At 34.5% G+C, this 24,435-nt stretch overlaps 1 long non-coding RNA gene and 1 other non-coding gene across 3 annotated transcripts; both read right to left on the bottom strand.

The window, feature by feature from the left end:
* Window positions 1–3,809: 3,809 nt before the first annotated feature.
* Window positions 3,810–5,858, bottom strand: LOC140183797 (uncharacterized). 2 transcript variants are annotated; one of them, XR_011879936.1, is made up of 3 exons: window positions 5,547–5,858; window positions 4,942–5,173; window positions 3,810–4,088 (listed from the first exon to the last, which is right to left on the bottom strand). It is a non-coding gene; the product is annotated as an uncharacterized lncRNA (long non-coding RNA). The 2 variants fall into 2 exon arrangements; XR_011879935.1 differs by having other exon boundaries at window positions 4,942–5,440; window positions 5,547–5,842.
* Window positions 5,859–15,922: 10,064 nt separating this feature from the next.
* Window positions 15,923–16,030, bottom strand: LOC112793079 (small nucleolar RNA R71). Its single transcript, XR_003197788.1, has one exon. It is a non-coding gene; the product is annotated as a small nucleolar RNA R71 (small nucleolar RNA).
* Window positions 16,031–24,435: the final 8,405 nt, after the last annotated feature.

Genomic DNA, 24,435 nt, shown 5'->3' with positions numbered 1-24,435 from the left:
AGCATTTTAGCATTGAGATTCTTTTTTGTTTCATTCTTGTCATCCATGTTTTTTTGTTGTTAATGAGAGTAACTGATGTAACATTCTGTGCCATTCTGGCCACCTCACTAATTGCACGCCAGGGATCAAAATCTATGGCTACATTTCAAGTCTGCCTGCAGATTTGGCTGGTAGTATCTCTTTTTGTCGATGGTTTTACTGTAATATTATTAGTTGTGACTGCAATTCTTATAAATAATCAGAAATTATGGGTAGCTAATGTTGGAGATTTATGAGTTGTTCTGTCAAGGGGATGGGAGGCTGTACAGATGATTACTGACCATGAACCTAATACTGAGCAGGATAGCATTAAGAACAGAGGTGGCTTTGTCTTTGGAAATCTTATAATCTTTTACTGCCTTTATCAAAACTTCTCCATAATTAAATTTTATTTCGACAACAAATTCACCATCTGCAACAATAGATAGATCTGCAATAATACCGCAAAATATGTTTACACACTACAAGATTTAATTCTACAAATTCAATATTTAACTTACTAATTAAAATATTGTGCTCGCAACTATATACTTACATTGGTATATTCTTTAAACTCTAGTGCATTTATAGCCTCGAAATCCAAAACATGCATGAAAGATGGCTCTCTATATAGATGCTCACTTACTAGTGCATTTGCAAAGTCCTTTACATCTGACTCGATGGTGTAGTCTGCATGATCCTCATCTATATTAGGATCAATGAAATAATAGTTGCCTTCATATTTCTCTTTGTTTTCCCTGTTGTAACCTTCCTAATTGAAATCCAGGTTAGGTTTTCGACGATATTAGATAATTGTTCGAACTCCACATCACTACGATGAAATATTTGTAACAAAAATTGTGTCAAATTTAAAATTGTTACAAAAAGATGGTTTTTTGTAACAATAATTGGTGATTATTATAGAATAATAATATTTTGTAACAAGAATACAAGTTGTTACAAAATCTGCTAATATTTTGCAACAATCTATTTTTTTTGTTATAAATTATGATAGATTTTGTAACGAACTGGTGTTTTGTTACAAAATTTTATTATCTTTTGTAATAAAGGATAAAATAGTTGCAAAAATTCAACTTATTTTGTAACAAAATATTAATTTGTCACAAAATTCAGTATTGTTTGTAACAATTTATTTGTTTGTCATAAAATATAAGTATTTTTTTGTAACTAAAAAAATTATTTTAAAATATTAAAATCTTTAAGAGTAAAAAAAATTTGTTTATATAATTGTTTTAGGATAATTTTATTTTGTTTCAAAAATTAAAATTTTTAAATATTATTTGTATTCATTAATTATTTTTGTTAAAAAAATTAAAATTAAATAATTAATTTTTAAAAATTGTAGATATTATTTTATATTCTTTTAAAAAATTAATATATAATTCTTACTAATAATCAAATTTTAAATGTTAACTAAAAATTAATTTTTGAAACATAAAAAAGTTTAATTGCATTGTTAAACACAAATAAAAATAAAATAATTAAATGTAAAAAGAAAAGCGAAAAAATAAAAAAACCCTAACTCTCTCACTTTCACTACTTTTCTTTTTACATTTCACCTGTGTAGCCTCTTGTTTTACCTCGCCTTTGTTCTCTCTCTCTCTCTCTCTCTCTCTCTCTCTCAATTAGGGTACAAAGACCTCAAGCTCCCACATCCTAATCTCCCATTCTCAGACCTTTGTGAATGCTAGTTCAGACACCCACCGACCATCGTCACTGGCCTCATGGTGTTCCTCCTTGGAATCGCCTGCTCTGCTTTCGTGCTACACAGCTTCTCTGCACCGCACTATTTGTCGAAGAACCTTAGTCACAACGCCACCAACAGCGGCCGCGAAGTATGAAGGTTACTACTCTGCTCGTGGTCCTTTTCTCCTCGTTGTTGCTCCTCCTCTTCTTCTCCTGCTCCTCTTCTTCTTGGCACTGCTCCTCTTTTTCTTGGTGCTACTCATCTTCTTTTCGGCGCTGATGCTTTTTTGGTGAGGAAGGTCACAAGCCCTACTCAGCCGCTCCTTTTCTTCTCGGCACTGGTTTTGGTAATGTTTTTGAACTATTTTTTTCTTTCTAAAATAAGATTAAGGTCTGAGCTTTGTATATTATAATTTATAATACTGGGTTTGTTAGGAACTTGTTATTATAATTTATAAGGTTGATTTGTTGTTCTGAACTTCTGATTATTGTTGATTTATTCTCTTTGTTTTGTTTTGAACTGTTTTGATTTTAATTGCACAAAATGTTGATTTGTTACTTTGTTCTCCATGTTTGATTGTGATTTATTCTGATTTTAATTAAAATATGTTTTGATTATTGTGATTTCTTTTCCTTAATTGGTTCTAATTTATTTTTATTCTAATAAAAATATGTTTTTACTATTATTCATTTGTTCTAATTTTAATTAAAATATATCAATCGATAGCAAAGCTTGAAATAATTATTAGAGGAGGCAAAAAACTCTTGTCAAAGACCATTTCAATATGTTACATTTGAATTTAAAGAAATTATAAGCGATGTGAGAGTTAAATCTGGGATAACTAAGTTTTTACTCCTTGAACAAAGTAATATTAATGTTTTATAAAAAAATTGGAAGGCCATGACTCTCCATTGTTAAAGCTAAACTTCACCACTTATGTCAATACTTAATTATTGGTGATTTGTTGCCGGATACCATCTTATTAGATTTTCTTTTTTTTACTAGCACCATGTTCTTTTAACGTCTGTGCTTGCTATTGATGAAAGCAAGGGCAGCATGAGAGAATGAAGTTAGAGACAAAATCTTAAAGATGGTAAATGCAATGAATGGAAAAGAAAAAGGGAAGTTTAATAGTGTTAGACAATTAAAGGTATATGTATAATTGTTTATGGTTTTAATACATATTGATAGATGATTAATATATTATTAGTCTAGTTTAATTGTATATGGATTTATTTATTACATATTAGTTGTGTCATGGTTGAGAAATGATAAATATTTTATTATTTAATTTAAAAAATTTGGTTGTGTATTGGTTGATAAATAATTGATGAATTTGTTGTTTTTTATATAGAACCATAGACGGTAGAAATATAAAAGTTTTAAGGAAAATTTTGTCATATTTTTTCTAAAAATTTTGAAAAGTGAATGAAAACAATTGTACTTAGTGTTATATCTTGTTTCTAATTTTTATTTTAGAATTTTCTATTTACAGAAGTGCTAAAATGGTGGCAACATTCTACCTAAAGGAGTCAAGAATATTTTGATTTATAGAGACACTAAATTAGACTTTTAACTTTTAGTTGAACTTGTAGAAGAAATATAACTTGTGAAACTAATCAATATAGACACGAATGTTATTTTGTTTTAAAACACTACAAGGTTTTTGTTGATTTGTGGCCGTTTTTTTTTTTTTTATTTGTGGAGGTTTATAACCCCACCAAATAGTTTGTGGGGTTTCTAAAACCCCCAAAATTTGAGGTGCCATGAGGTCTTTTGTGGGAGTTTTGAAAAACTTCCACAATCTATTCAATGGGGGATTTTGTGAGTATTTAGTGGAGGTTTTATATTAAATTTTGTGGCAGTTTTAAATCACTTTTGTGGCAGTTTAAAATCCCCACAAATTGATTTTTTAATTTAACAAAAATTAACTATTTTGTGAGATTTTCAAACCTCCACAAATTCTATAATTATTTATTTTTAATTTTAAATCATTCATTAATCTCAACTCATTTACATATTCTCAAATTAAAAATTTATTTTTCAATAGCAAAAGTTAAAAATTAAATCTTTTATAACACAATTTCTCAATATAAGACATTATTCTAAACATAAAAAAATTCTCAACCTCAATAGTTTCAAACATGATTGTATATAGTATTATTTTACATAACTATTACTATTTTTTTTAAAAAAGTAAAATTTAGTACAAATTTTCATTTTACATAACTACCCACTTCACATAGGAAGGAAAAAGAGAAAATTCAACCTAAATATGAGAAAAAGTGAAGGCTTTATTGCCTCCTAGATCTTCTTAATTGTTGCTAGTATAGACCTTACTTTCTGATTCAGAAAGATAGCCCTGAAGAAAGAAACATAAAGAAAGTAAATAAGAGGCTCATTAACCATTAAAATTGTGTAAGTTGGATAAGCTTTGAAAAGTGATTAAAAAGATAATAATGCCAATGCTAAATAGGATGGAGAATCAACATGGTTAAATGTATAGAAATATCTTGATACAATAAGTGAGATGCATATAATAAACAAAAGCAATCATGACATTTATCTAGAGGGGTAAAACCTATTATGACACTCCATAATAAAAATTAAAATTTTAGTGACTAAGAGATACCTTATAGCATTTGAACATGATTTAATTAACTCAAGACATCAGGTTTTATTGCTAAAAATATCTAGCATATTGCATTTAAATTTGGAATCATAAATAAGAAATGGTTTGATTGTAAATTTTGTTGCTCTTGCGTTTACAACTACTATCAAATTTGGTTACAGAAAAGCCTATTTAATCATGAGTAAAAATATTCCATTCTCAGTTACCTCCAGAACATAAGATTTGATTTTTTTAAATTCAGTTTGAATTCTATTTTTCATGATTAAAATCGCTTTTTTAACCAAATTATTTATATTTTTCAGGTTTCAAATACCCTGCATGTCTATCACTCACATACAGCATTATCAACTAAGTTAGCTTATTCATTAAATTTAAAACAAATGAGAAACAGAAAGAACTCGTCTTAAAAATATATACATATTCCCAAAAAAAAGGATGTTAAAGCAAAAGCAGGGCATTATGCCCAAACTGGCCTGAGAATTGAAAAAGAGAGATTATCTTTACAGAAGAAAAGATAAAAATAAAACTAAGATAAGAAAGAGATTGATTAGGTAGTTAAATAGGAGAAGAGAAATAGTGTTACCTCAGCAGACATAGTTTAATGGTCTGCAGTGGCAAGCAGGGATGAGTTGCAGCTCAAATTTATAACATAGTTCAGTGGTTGCACTTAATAATTTTAACTATTTTAAAAGAGAGTAAAAGTCATTTAGAACTTATTTAGCCTTATTGTCATCAACTTCTGAATCTGGTAGTAGTAGTCCTTTATTGTTGCTGCAACATCATCAAGATTCTCATAGTCATGGCTAACCACCAAGCTAAGTGAAAGAAAGGTATAATTAACATGGTGAAAAGATTGTACAGCATGATGAGCAGCAAATTCACCATTGCAAAACCTACTAAAACTACACAAAAAAAAATCACCAACCAAACACTGTTTCCTTTCTATACACACAAATGCATGCATAATAAACCAAAGGCATGAATCAGCAATAGAAGAAAAACCAGAAGAAGCTTGAGCGCTGATTAATCTAGGCTTAGCAGAAGAGTCAAAAATTCCTGCTGCAAAACCCCTTCTTGCAGTGCTGAGATCAGTTCCTATTGTGCTCAGATTCCAAAATCAAAGAACATCTAAACCCTAGGTGTCACACAAATATACTCTATAGAGTAGAACAATAGTTTTATACTGACCTTTTATAGTCCAAGAGGGAAACGAAGAAGACGTCGCAAGGTGAAAAGGTCGCCGGCTGGGAGGAGGGGCTTTTCCGACTGGCAGGTTTAGGGCTGTGCAAACGACGCAACATATGCGACGGTGATGCTCGGGTGTTCACGGTGCGCACGGCAGTGTCTCCCGAAGCTATGGGCGACGGGGGCTGCTATGGGTGGCGGCGTAGCACGGTGAGAGAGGATGAGACTCGGAGAGAAGCAATTCCATTCACACGGGAGAGAGAGAGGCAGTTACGCTGTGATCAGTGTTTTGAATCCTCATTTGCCCAGTATTTTAAATTGGAAATAAATAAAAATCAATTAATATAATTATTATTTGATATTAATTACAAAAATATTCTCATTGTACACATTGGACAATAATTAAATTGGCTTCCCATATTTTTTCTATACAAATATATAGTAACTGACTTTAGTATATATATAATATATAATATTTTTCTTAATCTATATATGTGTTCTAACAGGAGTAAATTTTTATTTTTATTTATTTTTTAATTTTTTAGTCCAGGAAGTGGAAGTAAAATTAAATGGAATATATGTAAAGACTAATAACTAATTTCAACAAAAAGGCATCTCTTTGGAAAGGCATCTAGCAGGTAGGAGACAAAGTGAAGATAAAGAAGCAAATTAAATTAATGTTTCTAGCAGTGTATGATATCATTTCACCTAGAGGAGAATCGTCACTGGTCTTTTCAAAATTAGAGGATGAAAATTGATCGAGAAGATAATTCATATATATCGTGCTGCATGCTTCTAGTTTTACAACCATGATAATATGTTGATATAATGTTTCCCATTAGTTAGTGCTCTAGATTTAGAAGGAATCTTTATCCACACGTAAACACTCACCCCTTTTTTCCTTTATGCAAAAATAAATATACAGAATCAATGTGTCATTATGTACATTCTAAAGCAAAAAAGAAAAGAAAACAACCCAAAATTAACACTAACGTCTTTATGTCACTTTTCTATACTATATTACTATCTTATCCATGGTTTCAAATGCACCCTATAAATACATACAGCGTGATTGTATTTGCATGCTACTCACAAGCAGTCATATAAACATATCCCTGCTGCGAAAGCAAGAACTAGTAACAAACGGTTGTGACTTGTGAGTGTGTTTTGAGAAGAAGCCAGCATAATAGTAACACAATGGGAGCTAAGAGGTCATCATCTTGGTCATTTTGCAGTGTATTCAAGGCTTGTTTCTCAAGTGGAAGCGCTGCTTACGACGATGAAAATGGCAGCGCAAGAATCTTCACAAGCGACGAAGACAGAGCCCATTGGGTTGCAGAGCCCGGCATCGACAGAAAAGCCTCAGAATTCATCAGTAAATACTATGCCACTCGAGTAACTCCATCTCACAGCCAATTTGCATCTTGAGTCTTGACGATAATACTCTCCCTTTTCACAATAAAACGTTTTTTGATTATTGGTTCCTAATCCACTTTGCCTTTCTCGTTATCTAATCTCTATATGTCTACCAATTTACCAAATGTGGCCACTAATAACAATAGACTGATTCGATATTATCACTAGCCTTCTTTTCTTTTTTTTTTTTTTCTTTTTAACTGTTATTTCTTTGCTTCTTGTCTGCTAACACCGGCCACACGAACTAAACAATCATATATTCGTTAAATCAGTACATATGTTTAAGAATATTTCGATGTATGATAAATCTTTAATAATTGTATCTGTCAAAAAAAAAATTGTATCTGTCAAGAAAATCAAGGGATATACAAAATAACATATACTATAAGGGTGCATTAAGCATTTTCAGGAAGAGAACTTTGGGAATTAAATTCATTCGAATTCATTGAACTGAAATAAATTAAACTGTGAATCAGTTATTATATTTGAAATATATTATATAAAATAAGAATTGAATTGATTTAGAAATGAAATTTTATGTTTGGATAGTATGATAGTGACAATTAAAAATATTATTTATACACTAAAATTAGTCATTAAAATCTGTTTAGATAGTATGTATTTTATACTACTAATTGATTTTGGTAACTAATTTTAAGGTATATATAGCATAATTAGTGACAATTGAATTGAATTTTATTTAATATTTTAACTTATTATTTTTTATTCTCTTCACAATCCTTCACCTTCGTCAGATAGCCACTATCAGAAAACAAATCATTATTTTGGGTCATCACCACCACCTCCATATCTAAACCCTTCTCTTTAAGTTAATATCAAAAAACATATTATTAGTCTTTTTATTTCTTAAAGCTCAAATCAATTGAATTACAAGTTTACAACCAAATCTTTTAAAAATAAAAAATTTGAAACTAATTTCAAAGTACTTTAAATTGGATTTGTCAAAATATAATTTCAAATGAGAATGAACTTGTTGTAATGCATTAATATTGGTGGTAGGAATCATGTTAAATAAATATGGTCATCCTAACCTGCATTTTACCGTTCATGTCACTACACAAAATTCAATTAAAATCACCGGATTTAGCGTTGGATTCTTATATAAAATTTGACTGTAATTACTTTTATTGTCGAACTCCATCTCCCAAAAAAATCTTCAACAGATAAACATTATCTTTGAATTTTATAATCTGACAATAACTACAGTTAGGATTCACCAATTTAACTAGGTGTATGATCGGATTTTTTTCCCAATAAATTCGACTATAATAATTAGCTAAATTTAAATTTTAAAAATTAAAATAATTAATAACCATCGAATTTTTTCTTTTATAAATCTGATAGTAATGTATAATCAACATTTTAAAAAAAATTATTTTTATTTAAATATATACAATATTCATACAACCTACTTTCTGAATCAATATTTATATCACCATTAAACATAATAGAAAGTAAACATTATTTTTATTAAAATATCAATAATACAAATTAAATATATTAAATGTATAAAATGTCAAATAATAGTACTAAATGAATCAAACGTGAAATCCTAGCTAAGGGTCTTCATAATCATGTGCATCGTCCTCCTAGCCTCCCTTTCCTCCTCCGCTGATGGTAGTGGATCTACTCTAGCTCCTGTCTCGTCACCACGATAGGCTGTGACATCCAGTCTGTCCTCCTGCAACGCATCCAGTTCGTCGGCTCTTCAACCTACTGCAGATGCTAACTCTCCTGTAAGATCTGGGTGTGCTTATGTTCCTTCTAACTCAAATCGAAGGAGCGCTATTGGTAAGGTGGAGAACTCCCTCTTCAAAGAGTTCAAACGAAGAATGCTAGCAAAAAAGAATCTTTGATTAGAAATGCAGTTTCTTGTGTGACTTGGATATAGTCTCGCGCCACACCGCATTAGGACTCATTGAATTTCAACGAATTTAGCTTGTAGAATCTCACGTGCAGATAATTAATCCAAATTAGATTTAGTTTCTTATTTTATTATTTTATTTTTCTTTTCTCATTTAATTATTGAATCAAGATTCCCTAAAGTGAGAAAATTATTAATAAACGATCGAAAAACCAATAAATTAGATCCTACATTGGTTCGGATTAAAATTCTGATTATTTCTATAATTAGAATAAATCTCAACATAAAAGTCATAATCCTAACTAAGTCCAACCAAGTATTTTAAATTCAAGTGGGCTTCGCTGTCGTCGCTTCTTTCTTCTTTTTCTTCTTCTTCTTTCAAATTCACGCATGCTGCTTCTTCTTCTCTCCTCGTCCTCCTCCTCCTTCTTCTCCTCATGCTGCGTCTTTTTTTTTCTTTTTCGTTATCTTTCTCTTTCATTATCGTTATCACCAACAACATCAATAATTTGCTAATATTTTTATTGGTTATGATTTTCTTTGGTGCCATTTTCAAATAATTTTGGTTCATTTCTTAGTTTATTTGAGGTTCATTTGGATTCAGATATGAATTCGATGTGTTTTTGTTGATGATTGAGTTTTTTTACTACTTGTTCAAATCTAAACTAATTTCGGTTCATTTGTGAATTAACTGATGTTCACTTGATGATGCTATTAAGTATTGACTAATTTTTTTATTCAGTTAATTTCTTAGTTTAATATATTTATTTAGTTTCGTTTCTCTTGAATTTGCTGAACTTATTCATGTGTGGTTAATTAGTTAGTTTTTGTTCAAATATGAACTAATTTCGATTCATTTCTGAATTAACTGAGATTCACTTGATACTGCTGTTAAGTATTGGTTAAATTTTTTATTTTTTAAGAAATTTTGGTTCATTTCTTAATTTAATTTAGGTTCATTTAGTTTTTTCTTTTCGCTTGAATTTGCTGAACATGTTCATGTGTGGTTGTTTAGTTAGTTTTTGTTCAAATTTGAATTAATTTCAGTTTATTTATGAATGAACTAAGGTTCACTTAATGTTGCTGTTAAGTATTGACCAATTTTTTATTCCTTAAGAAATTTCTTCGTTTCTTAGTTTAATTTAAATTCATTTGGTTTCGTTTATTTTCCTCCTCATCTTTCACTTTGTCTTCTTTTTCTTTCTTTTCATCATTTTTCTTCATCTTTTCTTTTTTATCTCATTTTTTTAAAATTGTTCTTGACTTACTTTTTTGAAAGGAATACCAAGAATAAGAAACACAAAAAAGAAAAAAGGAAAACACGAATAAGAAGAAAAAGGAATACGAAAGAGGAGGAGAAATGCAAAGAAGTAGAAGAAAGAAGAGAAAGAAAGAGGAGAAAAACGGAAAAATATTTATGTATAGTTAGAAAGTGTATTTACACTCTATTAATAAAACTAATTTTTGTTAGGATTGAGCCAATTTGGTTTGACTTTAATTTATTGTCAAAAAAGACTTGAATATGTCTCTACGGTACATCAGCAGGGCGCTGGATCACGGTGGTAGAAGACATTCTTTTGAATTAATTCAAAAAGGTCCGCTGGATCCCGGTAGAAGACATTCTTTTAAATTAATTCAAAAAGTTATCCCCAAACATGTGTCGAGCTTGGGACCTTGTTTAGTTCTAGACCTTGCTCTTACAATAAACCAAAAACTCTCTAGACAATAATTAGGCTAACAGTTATATACATTCTAAAAGTGATACTTCTACTTGTTATATTAAAGACTAATAATAATTTTATATACTATATTAAAGTAAATTTATCTGAACTTGAATATTGTAAAATATTTTTTTTATTTTTAAATAATAATATTGAATTTATTTATTTTATAATTTAATTTTAATATAATAATTCTTTTTTTTATAACCATTCACATTATTAATCTAAAAAATAATTATTTTTATCAATCTAATATTACATAATTAAATATATCTGTAAAATTATTTTATACTAAAAATATATTAAAATTAAATTCTTATTTTATTTATTTAAATTTTAACTGTATTATAATTTTATATATTTATTTAATTATTATCGAGTTAAACGGTTCGACTAATAATCAACCGATTGAACTATTAAGTATTAACCCAATGACATAGTAACTCCAGATCTTAATAACTATGCATTCCTCCACACAATCTCTAGTAGATAACTAGTGATTATCTCCATTTTCATAGTCACTTTTTTCAGCAAACCCAACAGGTATGTACTGATTTAAACGATATGACAAGGTAGGTATATCAAAGCTCTTAGTTCATTCTCAGGAAATATTTGGTTGGTGCCAATGTCAAGTGTACTATAGCTATGAGAATGGATAATAGAGGAACGAGAAAGGGGAATTTTGACATTTGCTGGAAGATAAGGCTGCCATTGTAATTCACAAGTTGTTGAACTCAAGACATGATATTCAGCCTAGACAGAAGATCACACAAAATGGTAGTTTGCTTCTTGGAGTGCCAATAAATCAAGAAAAAGTTGAGGGAAAAAAAAAAACACACACACACACACAAAAACAGATTACGAACGATATCTGTTGGAACAACTCATCATCACCTAATCTGCATCAAAGAATCGTCATCAGCTATAAGCCTATAAGGGAGAATCCCTCCAATAATCTTCTAAAAATAATACCCCCGTTCCTCTCTATACTACATACGCCCAAATGAAAACTTAGAACTCAATAACTTCTCCATAAACAGGTTCCAATCATATTAAAATTAGACGGGCTTAATTTAATTTCAAAAATTACATCAAGAAGTAAAAGTTTTTGAAATTAAGATGGGTTAAAGCTAAGATGAACAAGACAAGTTGAATGGCACATTTAGAATGCCGCCTAGACTACAACCAATAGTGGAAAATCATACTTTAGAGTAGTCTAGGACAAAATCATACGGAGTAAACGAATGGAGGTGATGAGGGATATAGTTCACCCATATCTGTAAGATAAATATTGGAGAACATGATTTGACGTTGTTAACTTTTTTTCAATAACCATGACAAAGCTGATAAGAATATGAATTATTCTTGTTTCCCGAGAGACTACAGCAAACCTGTAAAGCGTATTTTGGAATTTCCTTACTTGTTTCTTAATTATTAATTAACATAATTCTATATAAACATACAAATAAGCAAAACAAGTGCTTATTATTTACTTAATATTATAAGCAGTTCTCATTGTATATAAGTTCCTCTAATTAGAATCAGCAGCGGATTCGACGAGCCAAGAAAATGTGGTTTGACGAGTTAAGAGAGTTGACTCATTTTATTTATTTATTTTAAATAAATTAAGAAAAAGATACTAGAAAATTTTAACAGTTTGTTTTTAGCTGATATTTAAACAAATAAAGAAATTTTATTATCAATTCATATATTTTCATACTAAACCAATAAAGTCTAGAACTCTAGTTAAATTAAGGGAGTGTTTATATATTTAAAGAAAACAAATAAGTATTATTTTGGTATATATGATTTAGAGTCAAAATTAAATTTGCTCTTAACGTTTTTTTTATTCAAAATTACCCTTAACATTAAAATTATTTTTAAAACCATCCTTTTATTCTCAAATCATCTCTTTTTTGGACAAAATTATCATAATACACTACAAGAAAAAAGGCCTGTTAGCACACATTTTTCTTGCCAAATTTTAAAAGCATGGCCAAAAGAGGTCAACAGCAACACTTTTACGAGGGTGATCATTGATTAGAGATTTAGCAACGTTTTTTTGTATCACACTTCAAAAGCATGACCATATAGAAAAACATGAATGCTTTTGAAGCGTGACTAGTTTGTTTTCAAACGATCATATTTTTAAAGCGTGCCCGTATCTTTTTATTATTTGACACCCTAAAAAAATGCTGCAATAGAGTTTCCACTTGAAATTTAATTTCTCACCAATTTTTTTCAAAAAAAACTTTCTTTTTTCAGAATAGCCTGATGCCAGGACATCTAGGCCAGTTTCACTAACCTTTTCTTTACTGTTTTAGGGTAGTTTCATGCATTTTCTTAGTGAATAAGGCAAGTTTTAGATGAAATTACACTTACACCTTGATTCAAGCAACTTTTGTGAACTTTGCATAATTTCATGAGTATTTTGCTAGAATTGCATGATAAATTGATGATACATAATCTCATGACTTTTGCTAGAGTTTTGATGTACTTTAATTGCTTGTTTTCAGGGCAAAGGAAGCAAGGAAGAACCACGTTAGTATTCATGTTAACCTAGTTAACGTGAACACTAACGTGGAATGGTAAAGCTTGCAACGTTAATGAGAAAAGTGATCACCAATAACGCCTGCGAAGCCATCCAAAGCTCACGTTACTTGCCATGTTAACTAAGTTAACATGGTAGTTAACGTAGAAGAAAAAGAAACTCCAACATTAAGAGAAAATGTGAACACCACTAACGTTGGAGAACTTGGCAATGATCCACGTTAAGAGTCACCTTAACTTAGTTAACGTGAACTCTAACGTGGAAGAGGAAAACAAAAGCCAACGTTAGTGACACTCACTTTTGTCACTAACGTTGGACCAACTAGCATTGCCTACGTTAACTTTCACGTTAAGACTATTAACGTGAAAGTTAACGTGGAGTTGAGATCAAAGAGGCAACGTTAGTGACACTCACTTTTGTCACTAACGTTGGATGATGGCATCACTACTACGTTAAGAGCCACGTTAACTTAGTTAACGTGAGTTCCAACGTAGAGAATGTGGCATTTGGAGCGTTAGTGACAAAGGTGAGTGTCACTAACGCTCTCGAAGGTGGATCACACCTATGTTAAGAGTCACGTTAGCTATACTAACGTGGACTCTAACGTAGGAACAAAGGGGCACTAAGCAACGTTAATGGGAAAAGTGATTCCCATTAACGTTCGCGAAGGGGTACAAGCCAATGTTATTGGGAAAAGTGAGTCCCAATAACGTTGGCCAAATTGTGAGAAAGCAACATTAGTGGTCACGTTAAGACCACTAACGTTGGATTTAACGTGGATATATGAGGTTGGAACATTAGTGGAAAAAGTGAATGCCACTAACGTTCTCGAACCCACAATGGCAATCAACGTTAAATCTTACTAAATACCCAAAGCCTAATTCATATTTCTCTGCAAGTTGGGCCCACTAAAGATGAGAACTGCTTCAACCCAAGATCCAAAGCCCACATCCAAGACTTGAAGAACTCACTAGAAGATCAAGAGGAGTAGTATATATAGGAGTAGTTTTGAACTATAGAGAAGCTTGGCACTTTTAGAAACTACTCTCTATAGATTTACTTTTCTACACTTTTAGCAGGGATTCTTCTTTTCTGCCATTTTTCATTTTTAGAGCTATGAACAACTAAACCCCTTTCATTGGGTTATGGAGCTCTGTTGTAATTTGATGAATTAATTGTAGTTTTCATTCTTCTTCTTCTTTCTTTTCTCTTGATCTTACTAGAAAGCTTTCGATCTTAATTCAATTGGTTAGTTGTCTTGGAAAAGAAACTCTCCATAATTGGATCTCCTTTGAGCCTTGGAAAAGGGATGAGGAGATCATGCTAGAAATGCTTTCTCATGTTGGACCAAATTGGGGTTTGGGCGGATATAGTGACATGTAATCCTCCCAACACTTTGATTTGGAAATGCATGTGGTATAATCAGTGACCACACTTCATCTCTTCCCATGAGCAATTAAATCAAGGAATTGGGCAATTGTTCAAGCTTAGAGAGATTAGATTGCCAAGGAATTGGGATCCAATCACTTAAGATTGCCAAGGAGATTAATGAATGCATTGATTGAGGAAGAGATGAGAATGAACTTGATCCGGAGAATGCAACATCTCCTGAACCCAATGATTTCCCCATTTCTGATCTTACCCATTCTCTTTACTTTCTGCCATTTAATTTTATGCTCATTACCCCAAATCCCCATTTAAGATTCTGCACTTTAATTTCTGTTATTTACTTTCCAGTCATTTAAATTTCTGCATCTCAATCTAAATTCTGTTTAGCTCAACTAGCAGATTCTTCTAACTAAAATTGCTTGACCAATCAATCCTTGTGGGATTTGACCTCACTCTATTGTGAGTTTTACTTGATGACAATTCGGTATACTTGCTGAAGGGAAATTTTTTGAGAGACAAGTTTTCATGCATCAAGTTTATGGTGCTGTTGCTGGGGATTGATTTTGAATCAACAATGATTAAGTTTGAAGATCACTAGATTGATCATTTTTCTTTTGTTTAGTTTATTCAGTTAAATTCTTTTAGTTTATTTTAATTTCTTCCTCACCCCTTGCACCCTCTTTAGTTTTTTCGTTCTTTCTTTCTTTGATTACAATTCTGCTCACTAACCCACTAACTGTTTGATAATTTGCATCACTGACACTAACAATTACTCTAACAAGAATAGTTTCTTCATTGTATCTCCTGTTGTGCAATCTGTTTGTTGTATGACAGGGAGAAGAGAAGGAGTTTCGACATCCTTTGATTCAGAACCTGAAAGAACCCTTTGGAGACTAAGAAGGGAAGCAAGAGGGAAAAGGATTATTGGTGCTGAGGAAGAAGAGGAAGAGTATTTTGAACCCAACATGGAAGAAAATTTGGAGAATAATCATGAAGAAGAAGCTCATAATCATGTCAGAGAAGGCCATGCAAACCGTGCTGGGCAAGAAAGAAGAGTTTTAGGATCCTATATCAATCCTAATCTAGGGAATTGTGGAAGCAGCATTCAGAAGCCCACCATACATGCCAACAATTTCGAGCTAAAACTCCAGCTCATCACTCTTGTGCAAAATAATTGCTCATTTGGAGGAGGTGCTCAAGAAGATCCTAATCAACATTAACCACCTTCCTGAGGATTTGTGACACAGTGAAGTCTAATGAAGTCTATCCAGATGTCTATAGGTTGCTCTTGTTCCCTTTTTCACTCAGGGACAAGGCATCCAAATGACTTGAATCCTTCCCAAAGGAGAGCTTAACTAATTGGGAAGAAGTGGTGAACAAGTTTTTGGCAAGATTTTACCCTCCTCAAAGGATCAATAGGCTAAGAACTGAGGTGCAAACTTTTAGACAACAAGATGGTGAGACACTTCATGAAGCATGGGAGAGATTCAAAGACCTAACAAGAATATGCCCACCAGAGATGTTTAATGAGTGGGTTCAACTTCACATCTTCTATGAAGGTCTTTCATATGAGTCAAAGAAGGCTGTGGATCATTCATCAGGAGGCTCTCTAAACAAAAAGAAAACCATTGAAGAAGCCATAGATGTCATTGAAATAGTTGCTGAAAATGACTACTTCTATACCTCCGAAAGAAGTAACACTAGAGGAGTAATGGAGCTGAACCACATGGATGCATTGTTAGCTCAAAACAAGATGATTACCAAGCAGCTAGTAGATCTTACTAAGAAGGTGGAGGTGAACCAAGTTACAGCAGCCATCACCTCATCATCAGCTCAAGAAGGAGTAAACATAGGAGAAGAAGGTGACTGGGAGCAAGCCAATTATGTTGGAAACTCACCTAGACAAGTTCATGATCCATACTCCAAAACTTACAACTCTGGATGGAGAAATCACCCCAACTTTGGGTGGGGAAACCAACAAGACCAAGGGCAAGACCAGAGACGCCACAACCTCAACTCCAACAACAATGCAACTCATCAAAACACCTCACAGAGATATTACCAACATCCATCTAACCAATCTTCTCAACCACCTATTCACAACCCACCATCAATAACCGAGGATAGGCTCTCAAAGATTGAGGCTCTACTTGAAAACTTATGCAGAGAAGTCCAAGACAACAAAGTATATAAAAGGAGAAGAAGCTATACACCCCAACCCACATCCAAGGAAGAGCTGAAGAAGAAGGAGGTATTGAACCCATATGCACCTTTTCCTCACAGGATAAAAGGTGGTGTAGCAGGGAGAATGTACTCAAGGTTCTTTGATATGTTTGCATCTCTTGATATAAATATACCATTTATCAAAGCTCTCCAGCAAATGCCTTTCTACATCAAGTATATAAAAGAGCTACTAGCCAGAAAAAGTCCATTGAAGGATGGACAAACCATAAAAATGAACAGGGATTGCAGTGCTCTCATTCAACCAGGGCCACCCACAAAGAAGGAGGATCCAGGGAGTTTCCACATTCCTTGTGCCATAGGAGAAACAATGATTGACAAAGGGCTTTGTGACTTGGGAGCAAGCATCAACTTAATGCCTCTCTCCCTCATGAAGAAGCTCCAAATCAATGAACTAACTCCTACTGATATAATCATCAAATTGGCTGACAAAACTCAAAAACAAGCAATAGGAGTGGTTGAAAATGTGATGGTTAAGGTTGGGAGCTACTATCTTCCCACAGATTTTGTTGTTCTGGAAATGGATGAGAATTCTATTTACCCCATTATTCTGGGAAGACCATTCCTAGCCACAGCCAGAGCACTCATAGATGTAGAGCGAGGAGAGCTAGTGCTGAGAATACATGATGAGCAGCTCACTTTCAATGTTTTCAACCTCTCACAAGAATCAAGTCAAGAGAACAAAGAATCAAGAGAAGAGCAGAATGAAGCACTGGTGCAAGAAACAAACAAGAAAGCACAAACAACACAATTGAAAATCACATTGGATGGGAAGCCATATATTCAAGAAGAACCACATTCAAAGGTAATCCAAAGGGAACCAAAACCACCAAATTCATGCAAAGCTAGCAACAAAGAGTCCTTAGGGAAAGAATCTATAGAAAGCAAGACAACATCAATGGAAACAAGGAAGAAAGTACCCAGAAGATGGAGAAACAAGAAGATTCCTACAGAAAATTTCTCACCAGCTGATGAAGTGATCTCTACATACTTTCCATCTATACCACCTCACCTCCCCACTATTCCATCTCAGCTACCTCCTGTGTACACTATCAACAAAATCTTGTCCTTAGAGCATATAGAGCTTATCAACAAAGCCAATGGACATAGGTTCACTGCAAGAGGAGAAGATTTCAAGCACCACCGACCACCCTGACAAGGGTCAACCGTCAAGCTAATGATGTTAAAGAAGTGCTTCATGGGAGGCAACCCATGTTCTATACCTCTTTCTTAAATCTCTAATAATAGTAATAAGGCAATTTCCATGAAATTTCAAATCAATTTTGACAACTAATATAAAGCTCCTCTACATGCAATGTATAGTACATGATAAGTTTGGTGTTCAAAGCACACCAAGTGAGGTTTGAACACACTCTATGAGGAAGATTTATTCCCCAAACTTGTTGCACCATGTGATCACAAACAAGTTTGGTGTACCAACATGCATGCATGGGAAGCTGGTGCACGAAATTGTGATCATCAATGGCGCCATCAACATGGTACGCTCAATTGCAATCTCAACTCTTTATCACAACTTCGCACAACTAACCAGCAAGTGCACTGGGTCGTCCAAGTAATAAACCTTACGCGAGTAAGGGTCGATCCCACGGAGATTGTTGGTATGAAGCAAGCTATGGTCATCTTGTAAATCTCAGTCAGGCAAACTCAAATGGTTATGGAGGATAACATAAAACACAAAATAAGGATAGAGATACTTATGCAATTCATTGGTGAGAATTTCAGATAAGCGTATGGAGATGCTTTGTCCCTTCCGTCTCTCTGCTTTCCTACTGTCTTCATCCAATCCTTCTTACTCCTTTCCATGGCAAGCTGTATGTTGGGCATCACCATTGTTAATGGCTACAGTCCTGTCCTCTCAGTGAAAATGTTCAACGTGCTCTGTCACAGCACGGCTATTCAACTGTCGGTTCTCGATCATGTCGGAATAAAATCCAGTGATTCTTTTGCGTCTGTCACTAACGCCCCACAATCGCGAGTTTGAAGCTCGTCACAGTCATTCAATCCTTGAATCCTACTCAGAATACTGCAGACAAGGTTTAGACCTTCCGAATTCTCTTGAATGCTGCCATCAGTTCTAGCTTATACCACGAAGATTCCGATTAAGGGATCCAAGAGATATCCACTCAATCTAAGGTAGAACAGAGGTGGTTGTCAGGCACACGTTCATAGGTGAGAATGATGATGAGTGTCACGGATCATCACATTCATCAAGTTGAGGAACAAGTGATATCTTAGAACAAGAATAAGCTGAATTGAATAGAAGAACAATAGTAATTGCATTAATACTCGAGGTACAGCAGAGCTCCACACCTTAATCTATGGTGTGTAGAAACTCCACCGTTGAAAATACATAAGAACAAGGTCTAGGCATGGCCGAATGGCCAGCCTCCCAAAGAGATAAAAACATGATCAAAAGATGAAAATACAATAGCAAAAGGTCCTATTTGTAGAGAACTAGTAGCCTAGGGTTTACAAAGATGAGTAAATGACGTAAAAATCCACTTTCGGGCCCACTTGGTGTGTGCTTGGGCTGAGCATTGAAGCATTTTCGTGTAGAGACTTTTCTTGGAGTTAAACGCCAGCTTTTGTGCCAGTTTGGGCGTTTAACTCCCATCCTTGTGCCAGTTCCGGCGTTTTACGCCAGAATTCTTGAGCTGACTTGGAACGCCTATTTGGGCCATCAAATCTCGGGCAAAGTATGGACTATTATACATTGCTGGAAAGCCCAGGATGTCTACTTTCCAACGCAGTTGAGAGCGTGCCAATTAGGCTTCTGTAGCTCCAGAAAATCAACTTTGAAAGCAGGGAGGTCAGAATCCAACACCATCTGCAGTCCTTTTCAACCTCTGAATCAGATTTTTGCTCAGGTCCCTCAATTTCAGCCAGAAAATACCTGAAATCACAGAAAAACACACAAACTCATAGTAAAGTCCAGAAAAGTGAATTTTAACTAAAAACTAATAAAAATAAGATAAAAACTAACTAAAACATACTAAAAACATACTAAAAACAATGCCAAAAAGCGTATAAATTATCCGCTCATCACAACACCAAACTTAAATTGTTGCTTGTCCCCAAGCAATTGAAAATCAAATAAGATAAAAAGAAGAGAATATGCAATGAATTCCAAAAATATATATGAAGATCAGTATTAATTAGATGAGCGGGGCTTTTAGCTTTTTGCCTCTGAACAGTTTTGACATCTCACTTTATCCTTTGAAATTCAGAATGATGGGCTTCTATAGGAACTCAAATCCAGATAGTGTTATTGATTCTCCTAGTTAAGTATGATGATTCTTGAACATAGCTACTTTATGAGTCTTGGCTGTGGCCCAAAGCACTCTGTCTTCCAGTATTACCACCGGATACATACATGCCACAGACACATAACTGGGTGAACCTTTTCAGATTGTGACTTAGCTTTGCTAGAGTCCCCAATTAGAGGTGTCCATGGTTCTTAAGCACACTCTTTTTGCCTTGGATCAAAACTTTATTATTTCTTTTCTCCTTTTCTTTTTCTTTTTCCCTCTTTTTTTCGTTTTTTTTATTCACTGCTTTTTCTTGCTTCAAGAATCATTTTTATGATTTTTCAGATCCTCAGTAACATGTCTCCTTTTTCATCATTCTTTCAAGAGCCAACATTCATGAACAACAAATTCAAAAGACATATGCACTGTTCAAGCATACATTCAGAAGTCAAAGTATTGCCACCACATCAAAATAATTAATCTGCTATAAAATTCAAAATTCATGCAATTCTTCTCTTTTTCAATTAAGAACATTTTTCATTTAAGAAAGGTGATGGATTCATAGGACATTCATAACTTTAAGGCATAGACACTAAGACACTAATGATCATAAGACACAAGCATAGATGATGAACATAAGCATGAAAATTCGAAAAATAGGGGAATAAAGAACAAGGAGATTAAAGAACGGGTCCACCTTAGTGATGGCGGCTTGTTCTTCCTCTTGAAGATCTTATGGAGTGCTTGAGCTCCTCAATGTCTCTTCCTTGCCTTTGTTGCTCCTCTCTCATGATTCTTTGATCTTCTCTAATTTCATGGAGGAGAATGGAATGTTCTTGGTGCTCCACCCTTAGTTGTCCCATGTTGGAACTCAATTCTCCTAGGGAGGTGTTGATTTGCTCCCAATAGTTTTATAGAGGAAAGTGCATCCCTTGAGGCATCTCAGGGATTTCATGATGAGTGGGATCTCTTGTTTGCTCCATCCTTTTCTTAGTGATGGGCTTGTCCTCATCAATGAGGGTGTCTCCCTCTATGTCAATTCCGACTGAATAATAGAGTTGACAAATGAGATGAGGGAAGGCTATCCTTGCCAAGGTAAAGGACTTGTCCACCACCTTATAAAGTTCTTGGGATATAACCTCATGAACTTCTACTTCCTCTCCAATCATGATGCTATGAATCATGATAGCCCGGTCTATAGTAACTTCGGACCGGTTGCTAGTGGGAATGATTGAGCGTTGGATAAATTCCAACCATCCCCTAGCCACGGGCTTGAGGTCATGCCTTCTCAGTTGAACCAGCTTCTCTCTTGAATCTCTCTTCCATTGAGCGCCCTCTTCACAAATGTCTATGAGGACTTGGTCCAACCTTTGATCAAAGTTGACCCTTCTAGTGTAAGGGTGTTCATCTCATTGCATCATGGGCAAGTTGAATGCCAACCTTACATTTTCCGGACTAAAATCTAAGCATTTCCCCCGAACCATTGTAAGCCAATTCTTTGGGTCCGGGTTCACACTTTGATCATGGTTCTTGGTGATCCATGCATTAGCATAGAACTCTTTAACCATTAAGATTCCGACTTGTTGAATGGGGTTGGTAAGAACTTCCCAACCTTTTCTTTGGATCTCATGTCGGATCTCCGGATATTCACTCTTTTTGAGCTTGAAAGGGACCTCGGGGATCACCTTCTTCATGGCCACAACTTCATAGAAATGGTCCTGATGCACCCTTGAGATGAATCTCTCCATCTCCCATGACTCGGAGGTGGAAGGTTTAGCCTTCCCTTTCCTCTTTCTAGAGGTTTCTCCGGCCTTAGATGCCATAAATGGTTATGGAAAAACAAAAAGCAATGCTTTTACCACACCAAACTTAGAAGTTTTGCTCGTCCTCGAGCAAAAGAAGAAAGAAGAGAATAGAAGAAGAAGAAATAGAGGAGATGGAGGAGGCTTTGTGGTTCGGCCAAGGGGGAGAAGTAGTGTTTAGGTTATGTGAAAATGAATGAGTGAAGATGGGTTTATATAGGAGTGGAGAGGGGGTGAATGGTTCAGCCATTATAGGTGGGTTTGGGAGGGAAAGCGGTTTGAATTTGAATGGTGAGGTAGGTTGGGTTTTATGAAGGATGGATGTGAATGGTGAATAAAATAGTGAGATTTGATAGGTGAGGGGTTTTTGGGGAAGAGGTGTTGAGGTGATTGGTGAATGGGTGAAGAAGAGAGAGAGTGGTGGGGTAGGTGGGGATCCTGTGGGTGCACGAAACAATCCCCGGCAACGGCGCCAAAAACTTGGTGCACGAAATTGTGATCATCAATGGTGCCATCAACATGGTACGCTCAATTGCAATCTCAACTCTTTATCACAACTTCGCACAACTAACTAGCAAGTGCACTGGGTCGTCCAAGTAATAAACCTTACGCGAGTAAGGGTCGATCCCACGGAGATTGTTGGTATGAAGCAAGCTATGGTCATCTTGTAAATCTCAGTCAGGCAGATTCAAATGGTTATAGATGATTTATGAATAAAGCATAAAATAAAGATAGAGATACTTATGTAATTTATTGGTGAGAATTTCAGATAAGTGTCACTAACGTTGGCGATCAATTGCTCTCTCCACGTTAGCTTCCATGTTAACTAAGTTAACGTGGGAGTTAACGTGGCTCATAGAGGCTTAGCCAACGTTAGTGACAAAGGTGAATGTCACTAACGTTTGCTTCTCTTTTGCTCCTTTAGCATTAGAGTCCAGGTTAACTAAGTTAACGTGGCAACTAACGTGGCCAATTATGAGCTTGGTCCAACGTTAGTGACAAAGGAGAGTGTCACTAACTTTGCAAGCTAGCTCCCATTCCACGTTAGAGGTCACGTTAGTTGAACTAACGTGAATGCTAACGTGGTTCTTCTTTGCTTCCTTTGTCCTGAAATCAAGCAACAAAGTGCATCAAAGTTCTAGTCCAAGTCATGAGACATGCATCATCCAATTTGTTATATAATTCATGCAAAATTCTCATGAAATCATGTAAAGTGCACAATGTACGCTTGAAACAAGATGTAAGTGAATATCCACCCAAAACTAGCTTATTTCTTAAGAAAATGCATGAAACTACCTTAAAAACAGTAAAGAAAGGTCAGTGAAACTGGTCAAAATGCCCTGGCATCACAACACCAAACTTAAAGCTTGCTTGTCCCTAAGCAAGTACTGGAACAAGAGAATAATGAATGGAATTCCAAGAGAAATGAGTTATTCTTGTGGAAGTCATGTCCCTGGTTTTATGGTGGTTTCATGCATAGTAACTTAGGTTCATTCCTTCACTGGCTTTCAGACCTTTATCATGTCCTAGAATACTCACTTGATTGCATCCCATGAGACTTTTATTCACTGATCCTTTTGTTGTCATTTCAGGGCTTATTTGTGTTCTTAGGCTAAGTGCTCTGTAAGGGGGCAACTCTTTAGAATAAGTTTTCAGCCAACACTCCCGAACCAGTTGGTTCAAGGTGCTAGGTGTTGAAACACCCCTAAGGACTTACTTCCTCAAGTCTCTCCCCCATACATACACACCACAGGCACATGGTTTGTTTATTTTCTTTCCTTGAGGTCATGGTGTCCAGCACCTCTTTGGGCTACTAAATGTTCTGTAGCAAAGATTGCTCTTGATAGTGGACTTTCAGCTGATAATCCCGGGTTAGTTAACCCAAGTTACCAGGTGATAAAGCACCCCTGAGAGCTTAGTAATCCAAACAGATCCTTGGTACAAGAACACCACAGACACATCCCTCAAGACTCAACCCCTTGGTGCCTAGCCTCTTTTCTTGCTATTTTTCTTTTATTCTTCACTTTTCTTTTTCTTTCCCTTTTTCTTATTAGGATCTTGTTATTTAGTTAGTCTCATGGGGTGTGTTCAAAGCATAGGATTCAGGACAGATAGTTGTCTTCTCACCTTGTTGGTGAACCAACTTAGCTAACTTATGATTAAACCACAAACTTAGGAACTTACTCCATAATATGAACTCCACTCTGGTCCTTTATAAAACACTCATTCTCTTTTCATTTGATTTAAAAGGACAAACATACAAGTAAGGAAGGGAATGATGCAGTGACATTTAGACTAGCAAACATAGACCTAATCAATGAAAAGTTTAAAAGACAGATTTTTAAAAAAAATTCAAACTATCATGGAAGCATGTTCTATTTCATACAAGATCTTCCTTATTTAAGGCATAGAAAAAGATGGACCAAAGAAGGAACTCCACCACCTTTTACTCATGTGGATGCCCATGCTCCCCTCCTTGTTTGTCTTCTTTTTGTCCTCTTGCATTTACTCGTATCCGTGCCAGTCTTGCTTGCTTCCAATCCTCAAGTGCCTTCCTCACTGATTCATGACTCTCTTCCACCCTTTGTCTTTCTTCTCGTGCTAATTCATCCTTCACT

This window comes from Arachis hypogaea, chromosome 3 (assembly GCF_003086295.3).
Source record: "Arachis hypogaea cultivar Tifrunner chromosome 3, arahy.Tifrunner.gnm2.J5K5, whole genome shotgun sequence".
Classification (NCBI taxonomy): Eukaryota; Viridiplantae; Streptophyta; class Magnoliopsida; order Fabales; family Fabaceae; genus Arachis; species Arachis hypogaea.
This window is presented reverse-complemented; position numbering and strand designations above follow the sequence as displayed.